Below are 26033 nucleotides of genomic sequence, written 5' to 3'. Positions count from 1 at the left end.
ATACTAATGTGGAATCTGGTAATATGTGTGGCAATATTCAGGTAGTGCTAACAAACATTTCCCTCACAGGTCTGTCAGATTCAAAAGCTGTGCCTAGAAATAAAAGATTGATAACCTGTACTGGTACTGTTTACTCTGGTATTGTATGGCATTGTTAGTGACGCAGTTGCTCTGACTAATAAGGTATTACTTTTCACTGTAACCCACACTGTGCCACATATTAAAACTGTCTAGGAAATCCTGTATAAGAGTATTGTAATTACAAGGTCAGATTGTAAAACCGCAGGAGACTTATAGACAGAAATCAGAAAAGAGATACACAGCAATATCTATATAGCACACTCAACCGTGATGGACACTGTTTTATTTGTTGTGGAATTACAACGCTACTTGACTTTTACAACAGCAAAGCTCTATATTTTATATATTGTGGATTCAATATGGTAAAAGCCTGTTATTGAAGCTGTTGTTTTGAAGCTGTCTTTTCGCCATTTTGGTTGTTTAGCAAGTTTTGAATACTCAGATGAAATACTAATACTTGTGGTGCAAAGCTCTTCCAATATTTTTACTGTTTTATTTTTAGCAGACACAGCCATGGTTTGAATCCTAGGAGTGGTAGCAATCTGTATGCAGAATCATACCCCACAAGTGTACAGAATTGTCTAGAATGTCCAGTTAATCGGCCCATATCTGCTGGCTGTAACCCTGTCCCCCTGGCATATCAGTGTGCTAATCTCTGACATGTAGGCAGCATTTCATGTCATATGCCTGTCAGGCCTGTACATATTTAGAAAATGTCAATGAAAACAAACCTGTCATTGTACAACTCACCAAAGGTTTAAGAGGGCAATAGTCAAAATATGTCCCAGTTCACCTGCATGTGGTCAAGACATGCCCAGAGTGTGTGCAGTAAGAGATGGACAGGTATGTGCATAACATCAACCTGGAATCTTGGAATATGTGTAGAAACAGTTAGGTAGTGTTAACAAACAATACCTCCACAGGTATACCAGGTAAGAGGTGCATACTGCAGGTAAAACTCAGTTCATGTATATAGTTGTCTACATCCATACCACTGTCCAAACTAAGGCCATAGGGTAGTGTATTAATACCTGTAAGGTACAGATCACAGCACTGACTAAGAAAGTAATGAGAACTACATGAATATATTAGATGTTAATTGACACCCCCCCACCATATCGGCAACAATAAACTAAATACACAACTCAATTGGTATGTGCTCCATTAAATCTACTGTTGGGACATATGTCCTATTGTTTGATAAATATTTACATTTGTTTCTATGCATGTGCCATGTTGAAATACTCCCACATCGGTGGCATGCTACCATCAATGTACCTACATGTTGTTGTAATGGCCACTGTGGTTCCATATATACATATGTTCTGTTTGCTATGCAACTGTTCCATATCTGGTGTTTTGGGTTAATGGGAATATCTATGCATGCTGTTATATCTAATCCTGGAATCTGTTGACTATTACTAACCCACATATGTTGTAAAATTGAAACACCATAGCACTTTTGGGAAGGCTGGTCCCAGCGGACCCACCTGTCCCACCTCATCTGGCCATGGTACCGGGCACCAGCACATGTGTGGCCCTCCCCAGGACCTCCTCGTCCACTGGTCCTGCACCACCTTCGGGCGGTACCACCTCAGGGGATGGGGCTTCCCCCTCTGGCTGTGGGTGTGGACAGGGCACTGTCACCCATCACCAGGTCTGGGGTGTGGTGTGTAGCAAGCTCTGCAGGGAGTCTGCAGATCTGCTACGCCAGCTTGAGGGCCCCATGTTGCAACTAGAGGGTTGGCATGGCCCTCCTACTCAGCCCCCAGCACAGCCACCTTCGGGGATGTGAACATGCAGTGGTGACTGCCCATTGGTGGGGACCTCAGTCCCACTATTTCCACTAGGGGGCTCATGGGCTTCTGATTTCCTAACACCCCTCCCCATCAAGGTGTTTACCTCCCACATGTTTCATATACTGCCCATGTATGCTGTCTTGTCTGTCATGTCTGTTATCCTACCCAACCTACCTCCTCAAATACACCTACTATCCCTCCCCAACATCCCACTCTCACCTGAAAAAAGGGCAATCTGTCCCCCACCAAAAAACTCTTGCCCCATACATAGCTGTCCATTTCACACACCTGTCCACTGGACACATGTAATCTGGTCTAATTGGCTTCACAACATATTATTGTTGCCCTCACCCATCTCTTAGGGGAATGAGTGTCCAAATCTACCTCCAAATCAGTGTATATGCACACCTGTTGCTGTAGAAGAAATGGGCAGATATGGACCTTCCCTACACCCATCCTGCACATCCCTAGCTATTCTCCCGATGGTCTTTCCCTCTTTGTGTCCCTTTTTCACCACTTTCCTATCAACCCTTTTTCATTTCTTTTAAAGAAATTAGTGCAGGGGTAAGCAGGAGTATGCACCTTTAAGCAGCAGTAAGTGGGTTTAAGCCTGTTTGCATTGGGGTAAGCAATGCCTACACAAGTTAAGCAATTGAGAAGTTAAATCAGTATACAAAACTGTAATTGGTAGTTAGCAGTGCTTACCTTTGTGCAAATCCACACAAACCCGCTTACAACTGCTTAAAAGTGCCTTAATCACTCTGTATCCAATGGCTCTTGTTCTGCCCAGCTCAAACCCAGGACCCTGCACACCATAGCCAAAGTGATTTACCACTAAGCCTTGTTAGATATACATAACCCTGATGTTTTCACAAATATATCATCCAGCACAGTCATTCAACAATATAGGGAATGCATTTATACATGTAGACGTGTGTGTGTGTGTGTGTGTGTGTGTGTGTGTGTGTGTGTGTGTGTGTGTGTGTGTGTGTCTGTAACAGGCCAGCAATGATAGTGTTCCCACACGGAACATGGCTACAAACACATAGCACAAAGTGTGGTACAATACAATATATGTCCCATGGGTAGGTATGGTGTAGCCATACCTATTGAGTTGTGTGATCAGTTTGTTGTCGCAGATATGGTGGGGGAAGACAGAGATGTGTATTAAGAACTATGGTAACCTTGCTGTATGAGTTGCTTAGACCTGTTTCCATCTTTATGTCTTTCAGGCAAGATGTCACATGGCAGACTACCTGTCTATCCAGCGGATGAAAATTAGGTCATCATCACACAGCTGGTACAGCACTACCAGGTGCTGTTTGGTAGAACAGCCCATGAGCAGCAGGAGTGGACTGCCTGTGGAATGATCTTGTCAACAGAGTCAATGATGTCGGCCTGCATGACCACGGTTATGAGCAGGTCCAGCATCATTGCAGCGACCTACTTCACAATGCCCGTCGGCATGCTGCTGCAGTCCAGGGGATCACCTCACAACAGGGGGGTGGTTATGCCATCCATCCCCCCGACACATGTTGAGGAGCTCCTTGCCAGCCTCGTGGCACCTACCCACCCACACACACAACTGGCGGAGAGTATAGTGGAGGTGGGTGCTACCCACACACTGGCAGAGGAGCGTGCAGATAAGGCCACAGGGCACATCAGTAGACCACTGTTGCATATCCATCCACATCTGTACAGGTAGATCATGCATATGTGAGATGACATATATATAGTCTGTCGCATAGTAGTAATAAACAGATATGTATAAGCTGTAGTATTGTGGACTTGTACTTTTGATGTACTGTAATGCTGCACCTACCCTGTACCAATGCCACAGCTGTGGCTACTGACATCACATCTCTCACACACTTATGTAAGTCCCTCTGGTATACCTCCAAGGCAGCAGCCTGTAGCTGGTGAGTATGTTTTTTGTTCAGGCTTGCCAATACATCGGTCATGTTATGGCTATGGTATATTCCATGCACTCATTTAACACACTACTCATAATGCATGCCATACATGTTCACGTATTGTTGCTGTTAACTGCTCTGCATCACAGTGGTGACCATGATAGTGTATCTGAAGGGTATGTCACACTCTTGCAATATAACTAACATCCTGTCATTGCAAAATGTGTCCACAGAGATGAACATAATGGTGGGACAAATGTACAGTAGGGACATGTGTGAAACATCACCCTTATACAGTGCTACAACACTGTCTTCTTCTTCTTCTACTTTTGGCTTTTCCTGGTTTGGGGTTGCCACAGCAGATCACCTGTCTGCTCATGATTGGCAGTGGAGTTTTACGGTGTCGAGTTGCCAGCCTGACGCCCAACCTAAAACAGAAGGCACACACATGCACACACTCATGCCTAGGGCCAGTTTAGAGTGTCCAGTCCTCCTACAGCATGTCTTTGGGATGTGAGAGGAAACCAGAGCAAACCAACATGACCAGAGGGAGGACATGCAGACTCCACACAGAAGGCACCCCAGCCAAGGATCGAACCGGAGAACCTCTTGCTGTGAGGCGGCAATGCTAACCGCTGCACCACCGCGGCCGCCCCAGTGCTACAACAGTGTATATACCAGTATTACAATGGCAACTGTTACAGATCTACACTACGGCATATCATAATACTGCGGTCCACAACCCTTAAAACCTGCAATGTGGTCCCAACATGAGCAATGAGTGTATAATATGGAATCGTAGGTTAGGGCAGCAAATATGGGAAAGACATACCTTCACAAACACTGGAAGCATATGTGTGCATACACTCCAGATAAAATATAGTGGAAGCAGCTGTTGAGATACTGACTGCATGCATTTGTCATAGAAATGCACCTTCCAGCAAGTACATGTCCCCAATGTCACACCACGTATTGGTCTGCTGTCCAAGACGTTTGGCTATCAAATGTGCACACTTACCTGCAACAGAGGCAGCTGTGGCTTGCACACATCTTACATGATATGGTGTGGGCCCCATACCCAACAGATAGCACCCACGAGCTGAACATGTAGCCATACCTCACCATTGTATATACCATGGCAAACAGTGCAGACAGTCATTTATGTGGCAAGGCTGTATAGGACAGGAATGATGTAGGAAATAAACAGATGGCCATCCAAAACAGATGACATCAATTGTAGCAAACTGGTCCTGTGGGCTGCCTAGTAACATGCCCAACACTGATGGGGTTGCAGGAATGTCTAGCAAGTACTGGCTGTGCAGTACCCATGTTAGCAATTGCCTGGACTCTGCAAACGTGTGGCCTATGGGTTAGGGTAATCAGATGTGACAGTTGTGCCACAGAAAACATCAGCCAGGCCTCTCTATAGGTAGTGTATGCATAACAGCAGAGGTCCCCAAAAGTCATGCATTGCAATGTGTACTGGTGTACCATGACCACGCTGGAAACCTACAGACAGTATAATGTAAGATACATGTGCTACATAACCAACGCCTCACCCCATCTCAGGCCCACCATCCCCATCTGTACTGTGCCAATGCCAGTGTACACCTGTATGTTTGCCATTCATTAGCTGGGCCCAGGCTGTTACATGTGGTGTTCAGTGTTTGGGACACTGCAAACTGACACACATGTGTAGGCCATAGTTGTCAAGCATCTGCAAAAAGGCTGAAGGTGGGGTTGTCACCGTGACACACCAGTGCACTGCAGCAGGGATACTAAGGATGTTATGAATGGCTGTATCTGCACACAGTTAGGGTCAGGAAGTGTGGGAGACATAACCCTGACTCCACAGCAATAGTGATGTCAGTGTATGAACTCCAAGGGATGTGCACATGAGTTGACCTTGAAATCATGCAGAGTTTGGGGACATGTGTAGTGTAGACTGACCATATACTGGCAAATGCAGATGGCCCATGCTAGTACACCCCTGACAGGAATAGTGACTGCTGTTGTACACATAACAGTAGGTGCAACAAACCATCATGATAAGGGCATGCAGACATATGCACCCACAAAGCGTATGCATTACTGTCAGCATCAGCACAACTAACACATTGGTTAGACACTGAATTTGATTTTACAGGACATATGTCACATATCAGGCTCATGTAATGTTATATGCAGTGATGTGGTTCCATGGCATATCAAGGAAGAGGGCATCATATCAATAAGAGTGTGTACACTCCCCATAGCCACGGTAAGGTTTGATGGTTGTCAGTGTAATAGTATTGTATTGGTCATACATGCACCACTGATGTTGACATCTGTAAATCAGACATCAGGCATGCACAAATGACATCTGTCCACATATCAGCCCAGGTATGTGTCGGACAAACACATAGGGGCTCTGAGCATTAGAGCAGACATAACTGACACAGTAATATACATTTAGCAATGGTGTGTACACCTGTGAGGTATGGTGCACAGTACTCGGCAGGGTGCAGAACAGGTGTACAGCAATACTGTGGACATGGGTGGAGTGTTTTCCAGGGGAAATGGCATCACCTACTAACACAGCCCATGCATCTAACACATGTATACTGTTGCTAGCATGGATTGATTATAGCTCTACTGCATGCTGTTGAGTACCATGTTATGCATGTTGACAGATGGGTAATGGGAGGTCTGTGTGTACTATCTTTGTGCAACCTCACCTGTAGGTGTGTGTGTGTTTGTGTGTGTGTGTGTGGGGTATTTTGTCTGTAAGTGCAATCTGGTGGAGTGAAGGGGGGTTGATGCATGTAGGATGTGTGTGTGCATGCATGTGTGTGTGCATGCATATGTGTGTGTGTGTGTGTGTGTGTGTGTGTGTGTGTGTGTGTGTGTGTGTGTGTGTGTGTGTGTGTGTATGTCCATGTATTCACATGGGTGATTGTGGGGTTGTTCATACGTCAGTGCTTCCCTTTGGAATCATGCAGTACATGGACATGGACTGACACATGAGACACCAGGAATACTTGTCTAATATGTAATCTCAGGACAGCTGATAGTATAATAAGGTCTGTAGCATGGAACATGCATTGGGAGGGAAACTAGACACCAGGTATACTGTTAAAATTGCAATCAGCAGAAAGGTGAATGACTACCCATGTATGCAGCACTACAGATGCATTGGGGAATTACTACACAACACCAGGAAGTGCATCCATATATTACTGTTGTCCACATAATAAGTTAATTGAACAACAGATCTTGCATCTACTGAGCAATAGTTACATATGACGCTCCAGTGCGTGACATTATTGAGTGACCATGGTAGCTCCTAACATATGGGGGCCATGCTCACGATGTCCGGACATACCCAGGGTGAACACTGGATGACAGCAATGAGTCCTTGTAAAATCTACTCCAATCAAGTCAAACAGGTTGTGATCACTTGTCTAGGCAATTAGAAAAATGATACATTAATGAGTGGTATTAATGTATATTTCCAAGTGTGATGCAGGATGGGGAACTTACGTAAATAAACTTGGGACAGTCTGTAAACCCAGAGACAGGTAGGTATTATGGTGGAATTTCAGGGTGCATGTGTGTGTGTGTGTGTGTGTGTGTGTGTGTGTGTGTGTGTGTGTATATATGTATGTACTGTTATGCAATGCCATACAGGTCTTAAAGTGCCTTTCTTGTTTTCCTATCACAGGTGGCGAGGTGAGTCAGGGTCCCTCCTGCATGCAATCTGATACTGGTGTCCATACAGACACTAAAAATGATGATAGGTGTGTTGAAGTACAGGCGGGGTTGTCAGAGGCCGAAACTGCACCATGATGTTATCCATCCCATCCCTGCACACAGTCACAGTGCCTATAGATACCCCATCACCAGTGGCTATAGCAGAGGGACAGCTGGCGGTTGGTGGCAGTGCACAGAAGAGTGTGGTATCTATGGCTGCTGTGTCTGGACACAGCAGGCATAGCTGGTGTCTGGCAGGGCACCACATAGGCAGATGTACCAGGGTGCTCATGGGAGGGCCACTGGTCATCATGCCCCTGGCAGAAGTGCCACAACTGGTACCACCAGACGGATGTTTCAGGCTGTCATGGGGGTATAGGCACATATGGAACTGTACATCAGATAGGGTCGGAGGCTGCAGAGGGCTGCTTTTTCATCTGTAAGTGACAACATCCATGATCTAGCAGGTGCCCTTCATGATTATACAGAGTCCATGGATAGACGGTTGGGTGATATGGTAGGCCTCATCGACCGTGGATTGTCCATGCTAGAGCATGTGGTGGGATTGGGGCGACAGCCGCATGGACATAGGCCAGCAACACCAACATCTGGTGGATGTGCAAGGACACCAAGCCACTCCCATAGTGGCAGTACCAGCCCCAGCACTGCAGGAGGGGCGTTGTCCACACCACAGCAGGCCATCTGCACGTGGCCCTGGTTAGTCCCAGGAGGGACCTGGTTCCAGCAGACATATGTCATCATCAGGGGAGAGTAGCACATTGAGCCTGTACCTGGCCATGCCCATGGAACCCCTGGCAGGCACAGTCCGCGTGTCCATGGCTGGAGGCAGTGAACTGCACACCCTGCCAGGTATGGTCTGCAGCTGTCCAAGAAACACCTGTATAGGGCAGCCAAATGGCAGACCTGTGTGCATGCATACCCACACACTATACAAACACACCTAGGGCAACTCCATACCTACACACACCACATCACCATGCCCATAATAGCAACTTACACCCCTCACCCACACACATGGTGTCAAACGTATGGCCCACCTTAGGTCTCTGGCAAACCAACAACATACCCTGTGCATATGATGATACCTGTGCCACATCCCTGTCATCCATAACATTGATGCAGGGACAGGCTAATATGGTTCTGATGCACACAGTGATTGCACTAGAGTGTACCAATGTACTGCTGTGTAACATGTTGTCAGCAGTCATGTTTAATGCTTACATGTCAGGTAGTGTAGCTGTCCAGCCATGATGCATTATAGCTGTTAGTAACACTGAGTGATTGTGGTCACCATAACATTATCCATTTGTGTTGTAGGTGTACATGTGTCAGCAGGAGGATGGTCTGTTGTCATATCTCACAAGGGGTATAGCACTGTGGTGACACCATGGCTGTGCCATATCCTGGGTACAGTTGAACACATGTCACAGGTCTGTATAACAGTTACTGCCTGTGCCACATGGACAGGTGATGGGTCTATATTATAATCTCGAAAGTTTAAAACTTTGAATCACTCAACACCGAACTTTAGTGATCGAAGTTTTAAACCATTGAAACAAAAAAAAAATACTAAATTAAAAAAAAACTACATTGTGTGTAGGCAGGGAGGCACGCCACCCTGCACCCCCAATGTGGGAGGCTGCGCCCCCACATACCCCTACTTAAATATACCAACTCCAAGAATGCACTACATTGAAGTAAATGGAAATCTCCCCCTATGCAGATTTTCTGTTTAAACATTCGATGTAGTGCGCTTTCAGTATTCTCATGTCGACAATATCATATTCAATATTGTCAGACTTCGAGATTTTAATATAGACCCACAGGTGACCCCCTAGGACATGTATATTCAGCTACCTGAAGTAGATCCCTCCACATACATGCACACTCTTACTCGGCAAAACTGGGATTAGACCCCTACCTAGGTATGTAGTGCTACTGATATGTGTGGCTTTAATTGCACACACCACATAGCGTTTAGGATGAGTTGTGTTCCAGGTTACATGTTACATGCAGAACATCTCCAGGCATGTACAGTATGGTAATTGGGGATGTAATGGTTGTATATAGACAATACATAGTGTGACATACCATAACATACACATTAACAAACACATAACAGGCACAAACAGATCTGAGAGGGCCTGTCAGTGCTAACTAACTTGTCAGTGTGTCCAGTGTGTTACAGGTAGGCTGCACACAGCACATGCATAACTGGGCTGGATAGAGTTATCAATTACCTGTATGGTTGATGGTGGCAGTGTTCACCATACAGTGGTACATGGGACATGTACCGGGGGTACCACGGTGTAATGATACTATGCAGAGCACCCACACCCGGCTGTGGATATTGTACGCACTGGAACCCATGATGACACTTTGACATACCCACCATCACACATTGACCAGGACTGCAATATAACTCATTGTCCGTCCCAAGAGTGGTACTACAGGGATATGCATCTAATGCCCATGCCACAGGCATACTAGGGTGATGCATTGTCATGCTTTTCTTATGGGCAGCAACATCACTACCCATAATACTGTGTGGCAATGCATATTGTAATAGGAGTATGTGACCTCAGAATGCTGTACCCTACAGCTATACACACATGCACACATACACACACTTGCCAGAACTCAGTGGGTATCCCATGCCTATCAACCCATTTTTACAACAGTGTTGTGCTAGTACTGCAAGGCTCAAGTAGCCTTTAGGGAGAGGAGTGTAACAAGGTACATGTAATGTCCAGTACAGCAGCAGCCGCATCTAACTATGGCAATGGGAATTGGGGTGGGTGTGAAAGGCCTCAGGGTATTCCCAACTACAGATGTACTAACACATAGACAATGATATTCTCAGTAATGCACACATACACATTTGTCAGTACTGGGGTGCATCACTGCAGGTGGTCATAGGTCTGTACCTGGCTATTGTCCATAGAGAGATGTGAAGTGTAGGGGATGTGTGTACAGTGGTATCATGCGACCTGCCATGTGCCAGCAGGCAATCTATCTACAGACACCACTGTGGTGACCCTGAGGGTGAGAGTGACATTCATCAGCCAATCCCCTGGGTGCCTCCAGCAAATGCCCGGTGAGGTGCTCCAGTTGACATGTATGCAACATGTATTACAAAACATGGTTAGTGTCTGTGTTGGAGACCTGCACCCAAGCATGTTCTGTTGACTGTGGTAGTGTAGTGGAGGTAACCATGGCATGTGTTGCATACAGGGTGTTGTGTCCTATCTGTGCCAGTTATAACACAGCTGGGCAGACATGTCAGTGTCAGTCAAGCATAGGTTGCCTGTACGTATCCAAGCTGGATACATGATATCTGCACATCTGTACAGGGACTGATAAACATCGGCTTGCCAACTAGCTATGCAGTAGGATGAATGTGTTGACAGATAGAAGTCTGACACAAATAGGTATGCCATTACTACATTTTGGCAGCCCTCACTGACATGTGCTATACAGACAGTAGTCTACAGTTAATTTCCACATCAGATCATTATCCAGTAGGAAATATATAATGTGACACAGCTCACACACACCAGAAACATGACAGTGAGGACTCAGAGTCCATCTATGCATGCAGGGGTGTTTGTTGCCAGTACTACAATTAGCAATCTACTCTTGCTTTGGAAAGGACTGTCAACAGCAGTAATATCATGATACACTACATGCCAGTGTGATGGCACATAACCTGGAATACTATCCTTGTATGTAACAGATTCACATGGATAAGAGTGTTGTACAGGTCATAAATATGCAAGTGTCCCAGACATGAGACTCACACCCCCTGCTACTGTACTGACAGCACACAGATGCATGTTATGTACATGGCATTGCATATACCTATTACAGATGTCATTACCCTGCTATGTTATCAGACTGGGATGTGAGCAGAGGTTACCAGGGCCGACCCATGCTTAGCAGGTGTCAGCATTGCTGAAATATAACAGCTAACAGATTTGCGCACTGGTAAGTGAAGCCTACATGTTGTAAGCACCCGTACATTTAATGGTACATTAGTACCACTTAGCTTCACACAAGCCTGTGCAAACACAGTTAAAGCTACTCAAAACTGCCTTAACCACTCTGTATCCAACAGCCCTTGTTCTGCCCAGCAACAAAATAAACAGCATGATTTGAACCTAGGACCCTGTACACTAGAGTCACAACAATTAACCACTACACCATGGAAGCTGTGAAGACAGTTGTTGTATTTGCAATACATCTGCCAGTAGACATAATGAATAGTATTGAACAATTGCTGTGATTTCTACAATTGTATAGTACATGTTAGTGATATTACTGTTGCATCACATATGTTGTTATATCTAAATATACACATATCAGATACATATGGTGTGATACATCTGGGAAGGTATATACAACAGTAATGTTTACACATGACAAGGATATGGATATATACATATACATATGTAGATATACGTCTACATGTACATGTATATATTATATTCATATATATGTATTTATATACATCTGTATAGTGTATCTTATATATGGCCATTTATAGATCTGTGTGTATATCTATATCTATATATATATATATATATATATATATATATATATATATATATATATATATATATATATATATATATATATATATATATATATGTGGTTTACTATTGTTTATTCGAACAGAAAAACATTTTCCATTCAAATAAACAAATGGTAATACCAAAAGTAAAAAAAAACTACCGCTCACAACGTTGAACCAAATGCTCAATGCATTTGACTTAACATTGTTGTCGAAACCACCACGTGATAGCCGATAAGGAGCTGATGTCAGTCCAGAGGAATGCACAGATCTCCTTATTGCGAGACATGTGGACCAAGCCTGACAATGTGGATGTTAACAGCCATGTACATGGGTATATCACTTAAATACTGGACTACATATGCCCACACAGTTTATGCATTCACACACTCCTGCCTGTCCTGAATCCTACTAACTGGTGGTGCAGAGGTCACATGGCCACATACTACCCAGTAGTTAGTGACATACATCTGTGCAGAATCCCACTGTTTGTCAGAAATACACAACAGTTATGGTGGCCTGGCAGCAGTACTTTTTGCAAATATCTGGACATAACATCACACTGGGTAATTACACTAAGCTGCTAGGCATGTAACAAAGCACTGTGCAAACTACAGGCAGACTGCCACAACACTGGCCTACATTTTGTATGGAGGAATACACATGTACCTGCAAATATAGCTGGCTCTACAGGCATCTCACAGCACAGAGTAACAGACACCTGTGTGAAAGTGCATACCCACAACCAATGTGAACACAGCCACTTATGGTATGCAAGCTTAATATTACACTATATGGACTGTTTGATTAGCACCATCCTCATATGTGCTACTCACACACTAACCCTACATATACTGGGTCATGACACAGTGTGGTCCAATGCCTGTCTGTGGTATGGGACACGTGTGTTTGGCCCTACAAGCATGTGAGCCAGTAGGGTACCATACACTGGAGCAGCGTGTAACATCAGCTAGAAATGGACCAAGAACAATGAAATCTACCACAGTCTGCACACAGGCCAAGGCACGTATTCGCAATACACATACTGTCAACAATCACCATAAGTACACAGACCCCACTACTGTACACACAACCACAGAATGCCCAGGTTATGTCCTCAGAAATAACCCATACTATACATAACATGTCTAGCAGTCTAATATCTGACTGGCTTGTTATCAGGTATGATGTCTATAAATAATGGTGTACAGAACATATGCACCTCTTACTGCATGACATATGTACAAAGTTTGACAGACTTGTGGCTGGATCCACAAACACTGGGCTAATATTGGCATGTTGCTGTGATACCCTCATACATTTACTGTTGTAAAAGGGTTTGTTGTGACATATGTCCTATGAGGGATATGAAGTCAGTAACTCTCATGGCTCAAACAAATAGTGCCAAGGTGAAGCTCCAACCAAAATCCAAACGAAAACACCATGTAGCCAATATCCTTCAACCTCAAACCACACTTTATTAGTATACAGACAAAAAATAGTTAAGCGCTTTCGTCAGTTGACTTCATCAGAACTCTCATGGCTGTCACCATGTACTGACTGCAATCCTCAGACTATGCTTCTGCAGTTCTAAGATAGGTGATCTGTGAGTAACACAAGAAACATAAGACTTCAAACACTGCCCAGTCTGCAGATAACCCTACAGGTGGGAGTTTCCTCAAACACATAACACTGTAATGACAGGTATTAAATCATGGTGACTAACAATAGCCACACAAACCCTGTTAAACCAACATTACTCCAAATGTTTGGTCTGTTTCCACGGTGCATGTTGTTAGAGGTATATCCCACTACCATCTGTGATGCTGTTTGCCAAACACTGACATGAGGTCCTGCTCACAGTGAATGCAAATGCCCAACACCCACATGATGTTCCTAGGTATATGTTTTCATGCAATTGGCTATGGGGATGTTACCACAGCTGTTCCACATGCAATCAGCTAGTGGGGGACTGCAATTCATGCAGAGGTCATCAGCTGATCATGTGCATCACTTACAAAACACAAGCTGCTGCCTAAGCAAAGCAGGTGTACTTCTCTACATCCACCAGAGAGGGAGTGAGAGAGACACTCAGAGAGAAAGAAAAACAGGGAGGGGGTGGGAGAGTAAAACCTAAGCATATTTGTGTCACACACTTACCTGTACAGGGTTTCAAACCCCTGCCTGGCTATGCATTTCTATCACATGTCTATGCAGTTTTTGCATGTGCCACAGAGCATACATGCTGGGGAGCTGTCCAAAGGGATATTTGATGGTGAGTGACATCTGCAACAGTGATAAAAGAGGGATAAGGTAGGTGTAGTACATGTGCCTGTCCACATGAACAGGTGTCAATGTCGACACAGCCACACTCTCTCAGGGACTCACACACATTATCACAGTTGGCAGGGTCAGGATTAGACTTCCTAACTAGCGAGTTTGCCACAATACAGTAATATGCAGGTATCACATGCACCACAGGGGTTATCAGGATGATATACGGGCAAAGGGTAGGTGTCTGACATAAGAAGGCATGCTTCAGTAGGCCAGTGGGAGGTGTAGTGAGTGTGAATGGCATCCAAATCATTATACTCCACACACACACACACACACACACACACACACACACACACACACACACACACACACACACACACACACAGGTTGCCAGTACTGACATACATGGGTGCATTGCTTCACAGGTGTGTAGTGGTTGACTGCACTAGAAAGCTGTACAAGGCTAGGTAAAGGGTAAACCTTGGCATCAGGCCACATGAAAATTGTCTGCAGTGTGGCTAAGGGGTGTAGTGTCTGGATTTTCCCACACAGGTGGGTATTGCATTCACCATCCAGTCATCTGGGTTACTATTGTGGGTGGCCAGCACTGTGCAATGCTTGCCATGCATGCGTTCTATAGTCCATGACATGGACGGTGTCTGGGATGTGCACATGTCCCACATGCATGTTCTGTGACATGTGGAAGTGTACCTGGGGTGTCTGGGGCATGTTGTGTACACAGATTGTTATCATCAGATGTGCCATTCCTGGCCTCATGTGGTGAGAACTGGCAATGGACACCAGGTTGACCCTGCACCTACATTGACAGCATGATACAGGTATTCCCTGGTGTCAGTGGCATCTGTCCATACAGGGCATGTGTATAAGGTATGGTATGTCCTTTGTGGGTTACATTTGCTGGCACTACAGTTTTTGCAGGCATCCAGTAGGGAACATAGTGAAGGAGCACTGTATGCAATTATGTGCCTATTGTAGTGATGGGACAGGGTGCCATGCCCTCTGTAGTCTGCTGCAATCACACCATGGTTATTATCTGTGGGCAATATGCAGGGAACTACCAACATACTGGTTGTTGCCTAGCTGAGTGTGTTTGTGTATGAGACATGGGTTGTGAGTATTCGCTGGGTAATACAGGGGTTGCCTAAATTGTTCACCAGGCCTCAATGTCACATGTAGAGGTATGGATTGTCAACCGCAGCCTCTCTGACATTTGAAATCTGTTATCCTTGTTAGGTGGACATTGTGACATATAATAGGCCCACTCCACAATGAGTCCAGTTGTTACACAGTCACCCCCACCTCCGCACAGGATAGGAATGACAAACACACACACAAACACACACATACACATGCACCAGGTCTCCTAGTTGCCTTGTGGGGAATTGAAACTCCTACCTAACTAGTATATCACACTACAGCATTATGCAGTTACAGCATGAACCACAGAAATTATTGAGCTACTTTTTCCCCAGAGGTGTATTTCATAGTGAAAGACATCAGCAGGCTTGCCAAAGAAGGGCAATGTATGTTGTAGTGACTGTGAATGGTCTCAAAAGCATTGCTCCCTACACAGACAAACAAACACACACACTTGCCATGTCTGAGAATAGAACTCCTATCTAACTAGTATATCACACTACAGCATTATGCAGTTATTGGACACGCCACAGAGATTACTGGGCATTTCTTTCCCAATGGTGTATTTCAAGGTGAATGACATCAGCAGGCTTGCCAAAGAAGGGCAATGGAGGTTGTAGTGACTGTGAATGGCCTCAAAAGCATTGCTCCCTACACAGGCAAACATCCAAACTTACCTAGCTAGCTTATCACACTACAGCATTACGCAGTTATAGGATGCACCACAGAGATTACTAGGCTACTCCTTACCCAAAGGGGTATTTCAAAGTGAATGACATCAGCAGGCCTGCCAAAGAAGGGCAATAGAGGTTGTAATGACTGTGAATGGCCTCAAAAGCATTGCTCCCTACACAGACAAACAAACACACACAAAAACATCCACACTTGCCATGTCTGGGAAGAAAACTCCAACTTAACTAGTTTATCAGACTACAACATTACACAGTTATAGAATGTGCCATGGAGATTATTGGGCTACTCTTTCCCCAAAGGTGTATTTCAAAGTGAATTACATCAGCAGGCTTGCCAAAGAAGGTCAATGGAGGTTGGAGTGACTGTGAATGGCCTGAAAAACATTGCTTCCTACACAGACAAACAAACACACACACATCCACACTTGCCATGTCTGGGAATAGAACTCCTATCTAACTAGTTTATCACACTATAGCATTACATGTTTATAGGACACACCACAGAGATTACAGGGCTACTCTTTCCCCAAAGGTGTATTTCAAAGTGAATGACATCAGCAGCCCTGCCAAAGTAAGGCATTTGAAATTGTACTGAGTGTGACTGGCCTAAAAAACATTGATCCCTACACAGTTGCCACATCTGGGATTAGAAATCCTACCTAACTAGTACATCACACTACAGCATTATGCAGTTATAGGACATGCCATGGAGATTACTGAGCTACTACTTCCCCAAAGGTATATTTCAAGGTGAAGACATCAGCAGGCTTGCCATAGTAGGGCAATGGGGAGTGCAGTGTGTGCATGGACCATAACCCATTCATCTAGAGGCAGACACACAACACTCAGGTACACACAGGTTTTAAGTGTGTGAGCATGCCCAGTATGACCTTTCAGTATTTTGTTGTTTGACATGGCCTTCATTTCTCGAAGTGTGAGAGCATGCCTAGTATGACCTTCTGTATTGAATGTGTGAATCCATTCCAGGTAGATTGTACTCCAGTGCAGACTTTTGTGTTCTACACCTACAGATAGCATACTGTTTCTGTAGGATATCTGTAGATTGGTTGACAATATGGGGTCAAAATGGACAAAGGATAGTGGGTTGCTGTAGGTAATTGTGTCTGTACTGCTTCTACTACATGGTCCTGGTGTTAGCAGAGATATTCAGACATATATACAGTTATACACTGTGATGTTTTATGTCATCAAGTACTGTCAGGTATACATATTTGCTTGCAGTGATATCCTGGAGAACACAGAGTGAATGCAGCTGTGTCCAGTATTGTGGTCAGCAGCCTACATATTCTTGCACAGTCATGCCATTCTGGAGGGGAAGCTGCAGACACTTGCTGCTGGGTCTATGTAAATGGTTCAGCACCTTGGTACAGTGGTGGAAGAGGATCCCATGCTTGTACATCCATCGACGTGACAGTATGGCCATATCCTGCTGTGGCCATACCTCACAGCTGTACAGATTCACACACGTTACCCAGAGGCAGGGGTCATAATTCTGGACATTACCCCTTCACATTGTGGTTTACGAGCAGGTTTGTAGCCACCCATTCTTTTGTTTGCAACCAGTTGTATTATGTGCACACGGCTGAGTTTCGGACTTCATACACTCCATGCCGCCCATGCTCCAACCTCACTCTATTATTCTATCCTCTTTCCATACATTATGCAAACATTATCTGATATGTTCCCTATAGCTATCACATCATCCCAGCAGTAATTTGGTGTTGGTCCACAGTTCATGCAGTAGGACATGGTGGACATGTTACTGTGCTTTGTCCACATGGCCTTGCATTTGGGTTCTGTGGACTGTGTTATGCTGTTATTTGGGAGTCCATGAGATAACATACATTGGCAGTATGGGTGAGACACAGGTCTTTGGTAGAGGACTGTAGGCCATTTGGTAGTGATGCAGGCCAGCTGTAGCAAGCCATTGCATTCTGTCACTTCTACAGTCCCAGACTGCAATACACTATATTTCCCTGGGGTGACAGGGTAGGTGTGCAAGGTGTTCATGCCAATACTTTCTGTCATTATTGATCCAGTGGTGTGGATACTGGCAGAGTGCTACTTACAGATAGGGACACACCTGCATGGGACACCTGTTCTGCATCCTGCATTCTTTTACTATTGCCATACACAGGTGGGGGTCATATTGTACTCATTCCCAACAGCAGGGATAAGACCGGAGAGGTACCTGTGGGTGGTGGTGGGGTGAGCTGGGTGCATGTGTGCTATGGACACTACTTGCATCTGACTCACAGATATGCATGGGGCATTCCACTTATACTGGCTTGTGCAGGGACATCAGCTGTTTCTCAATACTTCATTCCTATGACCTTTGTTGTCTGCCAGTGTTTGGCCAGATGACATCAGTATTCCCTACTACAAGCCCAAATAATGTGCTGCAAACCTGTATGTACAATTCCAAGGGTGTGTTCATTTGACAGTTACATGTTATACACTGTCTGTCTGGGTTACTTCCCCCTGTGTGCTGCTTGTATATCTGGGCCGACATTCATGCCATGTCCATCTTTCAGATGGTGACACATATTACTTCCAAACATTTATTATGGCTTACTACTGGAATGTGTTTTGCTGGGAAGCATTGTGTTTGGCACTGCAGTTCTGAGAACTTGGCCCTGTCACTGGCAGTACTGGGCAATGGCCACCAGGACAAACCTCACCATGCATACATACTGACCACTCTCACACAATATACAACACACACCAACCTAACACACACAGACCTGCATATTGTACATATGCTACAATCTATCCTGCTACCTTGGCCAGCGCAGGTAATCTGTGCTCCACTGTTATTATACCTACACATGCATGTTACTACATTTCTACATAGGATTGGGGGGGCACACCTGACTGTTACTACATTTCTACATAGGATTGGGGGGCACACCTGACTGTTACTACATTTCTACATAGGATTGGGGGGGGCACAATTGACTGTTACTACATTTCTACATAGGATTGTGTGGGGGGCACACCTGACTGTTACTCCATTTCTATATAGGATTGGGGATGGGGGCACACCTGACTGTTACTACATTTCTACATAGGATTGGGGGGGGCACACCTGACACTTGTACACATTTGCTATGACTGTACTGGTATTTCAGGTACTCCATTTCATTCTGTATTCTAACCTCTCATGCTGACTAGAGGCATATCAGTGTACTACAAGTCTTTGGTTTGATTGACCTACATTTCAGTTTCTGACTTCTTACCCTTCAGAATTAACATTCCATGACAAGTTGTAGTCTGGCTGTGTAGGTCTGGGGGGGGATATTCTCCATAGCCATCAATCAGAGGCCTTAGCACAGCCTTTGTTTGTATTTGTCTACACTTGTCCTGCTGGCTGAGACTGTTGTTGGGTATGTGAGCCTCCCTGACTGGCATGCGTGTGTCCTGTGGACACACATGTGGCCCAGCACATTTCCTGCAGTGAGTTTTGTCACCTTGTCTAGTACTGGCTACTATGGTGACACAAGTATTTGTTACAGATCTCATGCTACCACAATAGGTATCTGCTATCTGCTGGCATCCCATTTAGCCACCCGATTCCCTTGCATGCTCACATCCATACCATAGATACAAGTAACAACACATACTACTCCATTCGGCAATTGGTAGGAAGAGTGACTTACCTTGTGGCTATGCCAGTATTGAGGATGGTGCTGGAGGGCTGACTATGTCAGATGCACATAGTACACTCCCTATATGGTTAAGCACAGGTAGTGTCATGTTTGGCATCCCTTTTACTGTATGTGCGAGTCATTGAGAGGTGTCATTCCCTGGATCCCTACCGTGTCAGTGTATGTGCTATGCGTTGCCTCTTTGCCAACACCTGGGCATACTGGGCATGCCTCCTTCTGCCTACTGGGACACACTCAGGTTGTTTCTCCTCCAAGTCACTCTGTGCCTGTGCAGGCCTTGGCAATGATGGAGACTGTGTGGCCCTGCCCCATGCTGCTCCTGCTGCAGCTGTTTCCGCAGGATCATTTTGTGTAGTATGGCACATACAATGATAATTTGGGTACATGTAGCTGGTGAGTACTGCAAGGCACCACCAGATGTGTCCAGGCACCCAAACCTTAACTTGAGCATCCCAAACACACGCTCTATTATGATTCTGGTCTGTGTGTGTGCCTCATTATGGAGTTCTTGTTCGGGTGTGTGTGCATTTCTGATGGATGTCATCAACCACGGCTCCAGTGCATAACCAGCATCCCCCAATAGGTGACCGTAAGGGATGTTCCCATTAGAAAATCTCTGGTACAGCTGCATCAGATGCCAGATGTGCTAGTTGTGATAGCTTCCAGGGCAGACAGCACACACATTCATTATAATGTCCTGGGCATCACACATGACCTGGCAGTTGATGGAGGGGAAGCCCTTGCGGTTGATGTAGACCCTACCCTGCTCACCGGGTGGTGCTTTGATGTGTATGTGCATGCATTCTATAGCACCCACTACCTCAGGGTATTCTGCTATTTGGCGGAAGAGGCACATCTTGCTGACCAATGCCTCACGGGTGTTGGGGAAATATACATGCTCACCGGCTTGTACTGACATGGCATCCAGGAACTGGTGGAATACCCTGGATGCTGATGCCTGTGAGATCCCCATGATATCCCCAGTTGGCCTTTGGAAGGTACCTGTGGCTAGTATTCTTAGGCCTACACATACCTTGGTATCCACTAGGATGGGTTCCCCTCTGTTAGTTCTGTGTGTGAGGTGTGGCCGGCACAGCTCAAGAATTTGCTGTAGGATGTCCCTGTCCACCCTATAGTGCACCACTATCTCCAGCTCATGTAGCCCTTGGTAGGTTACCCTGGGTCTGTACACTCTTCTCCTTCTCCTCACTGTGGGTTGGTCGACAGCATTCTCATCCTCACCACCCTCAGCCTCTTCCACATGTTGATTTATGATAGCTGCTGCAGCCCCTATCATTTTGTTGCTTTTGTTTGGTTTAATTTTCCCTCTTGTGTACACCAGTGGTGTAGAGTATGTGGGAAAAACCAGAGGGTAAGGTGTTTGCATAGTATATAGTGATGTGCTGGGCTGGGCTGGTCTGCTGCCTGTGTAATTGGCTGATTCTGATACATTTCACCTGCCAGCTATGCTAGTTCTCCTTGATTTCCCTCCTACTGCTGTTTTCCCTTCCCATTGCCTTCCTGTTTAGGCTCGGGGGCGTGCCATGCAAACACAGTGCTCAGATGTGCACAGAGCTGCTATTTCCTGGCTTACTTTTTTTTTCTCCTTTAAAACCCGGTGTGCGGCACGTACACCCACTTAGGCAATGTAAAGACTGCTAGGCAGTCACAGACACACTCCCTTCTTAGCTAAGCTAAGGGAATATCCAAGCCACAGGGCACCAATAAGCTTACAGTATGCCTGACACACCCCCCTGTGATGTCAGCTAACTCTTAGGTTTGCACCATGGTATACCTGGACTTACGCTGTTGGGTGCTGGCTAGCAATGAGGGCAAATCTGGATTCAGTATCATTCCCCTCATTTGCATAGGATTGCCTGCTAATGCATAATTACAAGTCCCACACTGAGCCTTCCCCCTTAGCAACTACTATTCACTGGCCATGTTGTCTTCTGCATGCCATTGAGCATAATGGCAAAATAGTGATTTTGGATACAATGCTTATTTCATTTTTTTTTTTTCAGCCCAATCCCATTTGCATGCTGCTGCCCTATGCTTAAACAGCCAAAATCAGCTAAAAAAATAAAAGTTATTTTTGTTTATGTTTTCCATGCCAGTGGCCATATATTTAGCCATTCCCATGCTTTACACATACTATACACCCTTTATTTGGAGCTGTCATGGTTCCGTTTTATAGATTGCAGAAATGCACTCAGTTACTGAGTACATTTCTGCACATTACACTAGTCCTGCACGGCTGGCTAACAACTTCCTGAATCGCAAATTCACCTCATTTTCATGGTTTTCACCTGCAAATAGGGTAATTTGCATACAGGAGCTGTGTCCATGCAGGAATAGTGCAGAAGTGCTCTTGCACGTCCCTGGAGCTTATTCCTGGAGTCCATGGTGGCCATATTGCCTGCAGCAGCTCCTGCACTATTCCTGCATGCTATGCAGAGCTTGCTGAATCCAGGGGTATGTCTCTAAAAGAAGTTAACAAGCATTTTGCAGTTATTGACAGGATGCTAAAAACATTTGAGAAAAATAACCAACTATCACTAGAAGAGTTTGTATATCTGCAAGTAAATAACCCGTGCCTTGGTAAGTTATTTGACATTCCAAAAATCCACAAAGACCCAGTGAATCCACCATTCAGATTAATTATTTCAAATAAACGTACCAAGACAGAGAACATTTCAGAATAACTAGATGGTGTTTATAACCCCTTGGTACAGGCCACCAAATTTTAAATTAAGGATTCTTGGGACTTTCTGAATGAGCTACATCATTCACAACTGTATTTTTCTAAACGTATTCTTGTGACTCTTGACATTGTAGCCCTATATACTAACATTCCTCACCAAGAGGGTTTACAAGCTGTTGAACTGCTTCTTAGTAAATATGCCAATTTCAGCACCAGTAGAATTGAAACAATAATCACATTGACTACAGCAGTTTTAACTAACGTTTTCCATTTTAACACCAAGATTTATCTGCAAATAAAAGGTGTGGCTATGGGGTTCAAGATGGCACCAGCTTTTGCCAACCTAGTGCTCAGCACATGGGAATTAGAGACATTGATCCATCTGCCAGGGTTTGACAAAGTTCATATTTACCACAGTTACAATGATGATGTTTTTTAGTGTGTGAGGGTCCTGAAACTGAACTAGATTTGTTCATTAATACACTCTCCAACAGTATTCCATACTTAGATTTTGTCACGTCAGGTAGTGGCAAAGTAATCAATTTTCTTGACACCAGGATTTCTATAGACAATGACACAGGGCGTCTTAGTTCTAATGTGTACAGAAAAGATACGTACAGAAACAATTTTTTAGACTTTTGCAGCCAACATCCTTTCTTTAAGAAAAAGAACATGCTGCGTGGTCAGTTTATTAGACTGTCATGACTTATCACTGATGACCATACTTTTCTTTTAGAAAGCAAGTTCTAAACACGCCTGTTTGCGAAGAGACATTACCCTGGACAACTAGTGCAGGAAGTTTTCACAGAAGTAGCAGCTCACAGGAACATTAAACATAGACCTATACTCAAATATGGTTTAATGCCTAAAGACACACTAGATCAAACTGAAAACACTGAAAGGAACTGCAGTTTTCCTCTTCCTATCAGCAGGGATGCATAAGGCATTAGAAACATCGTGCAAAGAAATAGGAACACCATTGGAGCTAGTAAAGATTTATGCCAAGTTTTAGGGAATAATCCTACCTTTTCCTTCAAAAAAAACCACCACTCTGAAAATGTCTTTTCAAAAAGATAACCCACATTTTTCTGTATTACAAGTACAGAACAGTGACACTAAGGACATGTTTACTTGCAACAAATGTGTGGTATGTCATTACATTTATACTGGCTCTGAGTTCAGGTTTCAAACTGTAACATTACAGTCTATTTTAAAAAACATTTTGATTGCCATTCTAAATTTTTAGTTTATGTAGCAGTGTGGAATTCTTGCAAAGCATTTTATGTTGGTAAGACGATCAGAAAGCTTTTTGATAGAGTAAAAGAACATTTGGCAGCTATCAGAAATAAAGATGAAAAAAAAAACACTCTAGGAAGACATAGTTTACACTGCCCTGAATTTATTAGTTTCAAATTTCTCATATTGAAATAGGCTGACCAATTTTTTGGAGATTGTGAGACTTTGCTTGAACTGAAAGAATTGCGATGGCTGTTATGACTTAATGCTGAGACCCCTCCTGGACTCAATGAAAACTTGAATGTTAAATGTGCATTGAGATGGGGAGTCTGACCACTCCCACTTTATACTAGTATTTGTTAATGTATATACAGCTATAACAAAAATGTGTAAATTCTGATTGGTTAATTTCTTCCTCACTGTGTTCTCAGAAGATATATGCTATTGTCATGGTTACATCTTTCTCTCTACTTTGTGCACTTTACTTATACCTGACATTTTTTAAACTTTGTCAGTTCTGAAAAAGTTCTAGATATCATTAAAGAATAAAAGTGCTTAGCATCAGTTTGGCATTCAAGTGTCTTTCTTTTAGTTTATAAGAAAGAAGTTTGTTGTTTTATTAGTGCAGTTCTTCATTTATGTTAGTTATCGCAGTTTGATTTTATTATTATTAGTGATTTTTTCCAACTATTACTATGGAAGACACGCAGATGGTGGAACTAGGCTCTAGTAGCCAGTCTTTACAAGATTTCACAGTGCACGATATGCCACCAGAGCTTTTATCGCTAATAGAAGAATTTAATGAAACCATGTACAAAGCTCATGGTTTGCTTATTAGATGTAACAGTCTTCAAGTCAATTCTAAAGATAAATATATATATATATATATATATATATATATATATATATATATATATATATATATATATATATATAAAATAACAGACAACTTGCGAGACTAAGAAAATATGCTATAAAGTACAGACATAGGCTGACTCCACAGGTCTCAGCAATGGCTAACCCATACGCAAGTTCTCCTTCACAGAGTAACAACCAACCAGCAGCAACCTACACAATGCCACCAATGTGGTAGTTACCAGAGGAACATAGAAACACACTAGCGGGAACATCAGATTCAGTTTCACTACTTCCACTTCACTCTAACCAAAATTCTCCAGCACTGAATTTAACTACTGCTGCAGAAATTAACAACAGGAATTATTTTTTAGGGCAGGGTCAATGGGATCCTACCAACACTTCCAGGAATTCATACAAGACAGGACAACGGAGGGGGAAGACAAGAGTACACAGATTCCTTCCTCTAGAGAGAACCATAAGAACCAGGAGCCAAAGCAACTGTTAGATATCAATTTTAACAATCAGAGACAGGCTTTCCTTGACTGCCCAGTCTTCAACCTGTCAAACAGAACATTCTCAGAAGCACACATCCAATTGCTAAGCAAGGGATTCAATTTCATCCCTGGGCAGAGAGCGAACATAACGGACTCATTACTGGAACTCAGTTTTTTTTTCCAGGAAACTCAACTTAAAAATTTGGCATAACAATAACACTAGGTACAATGAGGAATCCTCGGATTCTGAAGAATACCTCAACCATAACACACTGATAAAAATGAAGAGCCTGTTTAACCCGACTCTGCACCATTTAGTGCAAACCTTCTTGAAGGTCTGTGAACACGACATGAGATTGCAATTAAAGCAACCTAGCAACTCTAAATGGTTTAATTTAACCAAACTTGAACAACTAGCCTTAAAGGAATTCAAACATGACAAGACACTCAGGATCATGACAGCAGATAAGGGCCCAGGCATAGTGCTCATGACACAGGATGATTACATCAAAAAAGTGAATAATGAATTGAAAGATGGCACTTTTTACACAGCCACTAATACAGTCAGCAAGCAGTTTTCTAGTATTGACAAGCTACTCAAAAAGTTAGGGCAAACTCAAAATATTTCACTAGAGGAGCACATGTATATACTTGTCATGAACCCTAGCATGGGTAAACTATTTGGCATCCCGAAAGTGCACAAGAATGAAGGTGATCCACCCTTCAGGCTGGTGATATCAAATAAACGCACTAAAACCGAAAAAATCTCGGAATATTTGGATACTGTGCTTAATCCCTTGGTACAA

Source organism: Protopterus annectens, chromosome 2.part2 (assembly GCF_019279795.1).
Source record: "Protopterus annectens isolate FY-2018-M chromosome 2.part2, PAN1.0, whole genome shotgun sequence".
Classification (NCBI taxonomy): Eukaryota; Metazoa; Chordata; order Ceratodontiformes; family Protopteridae; genus Protopterus; species Protopterus annectens.
Note: the sequence above shows the minus strand (reverse complement) of the source record.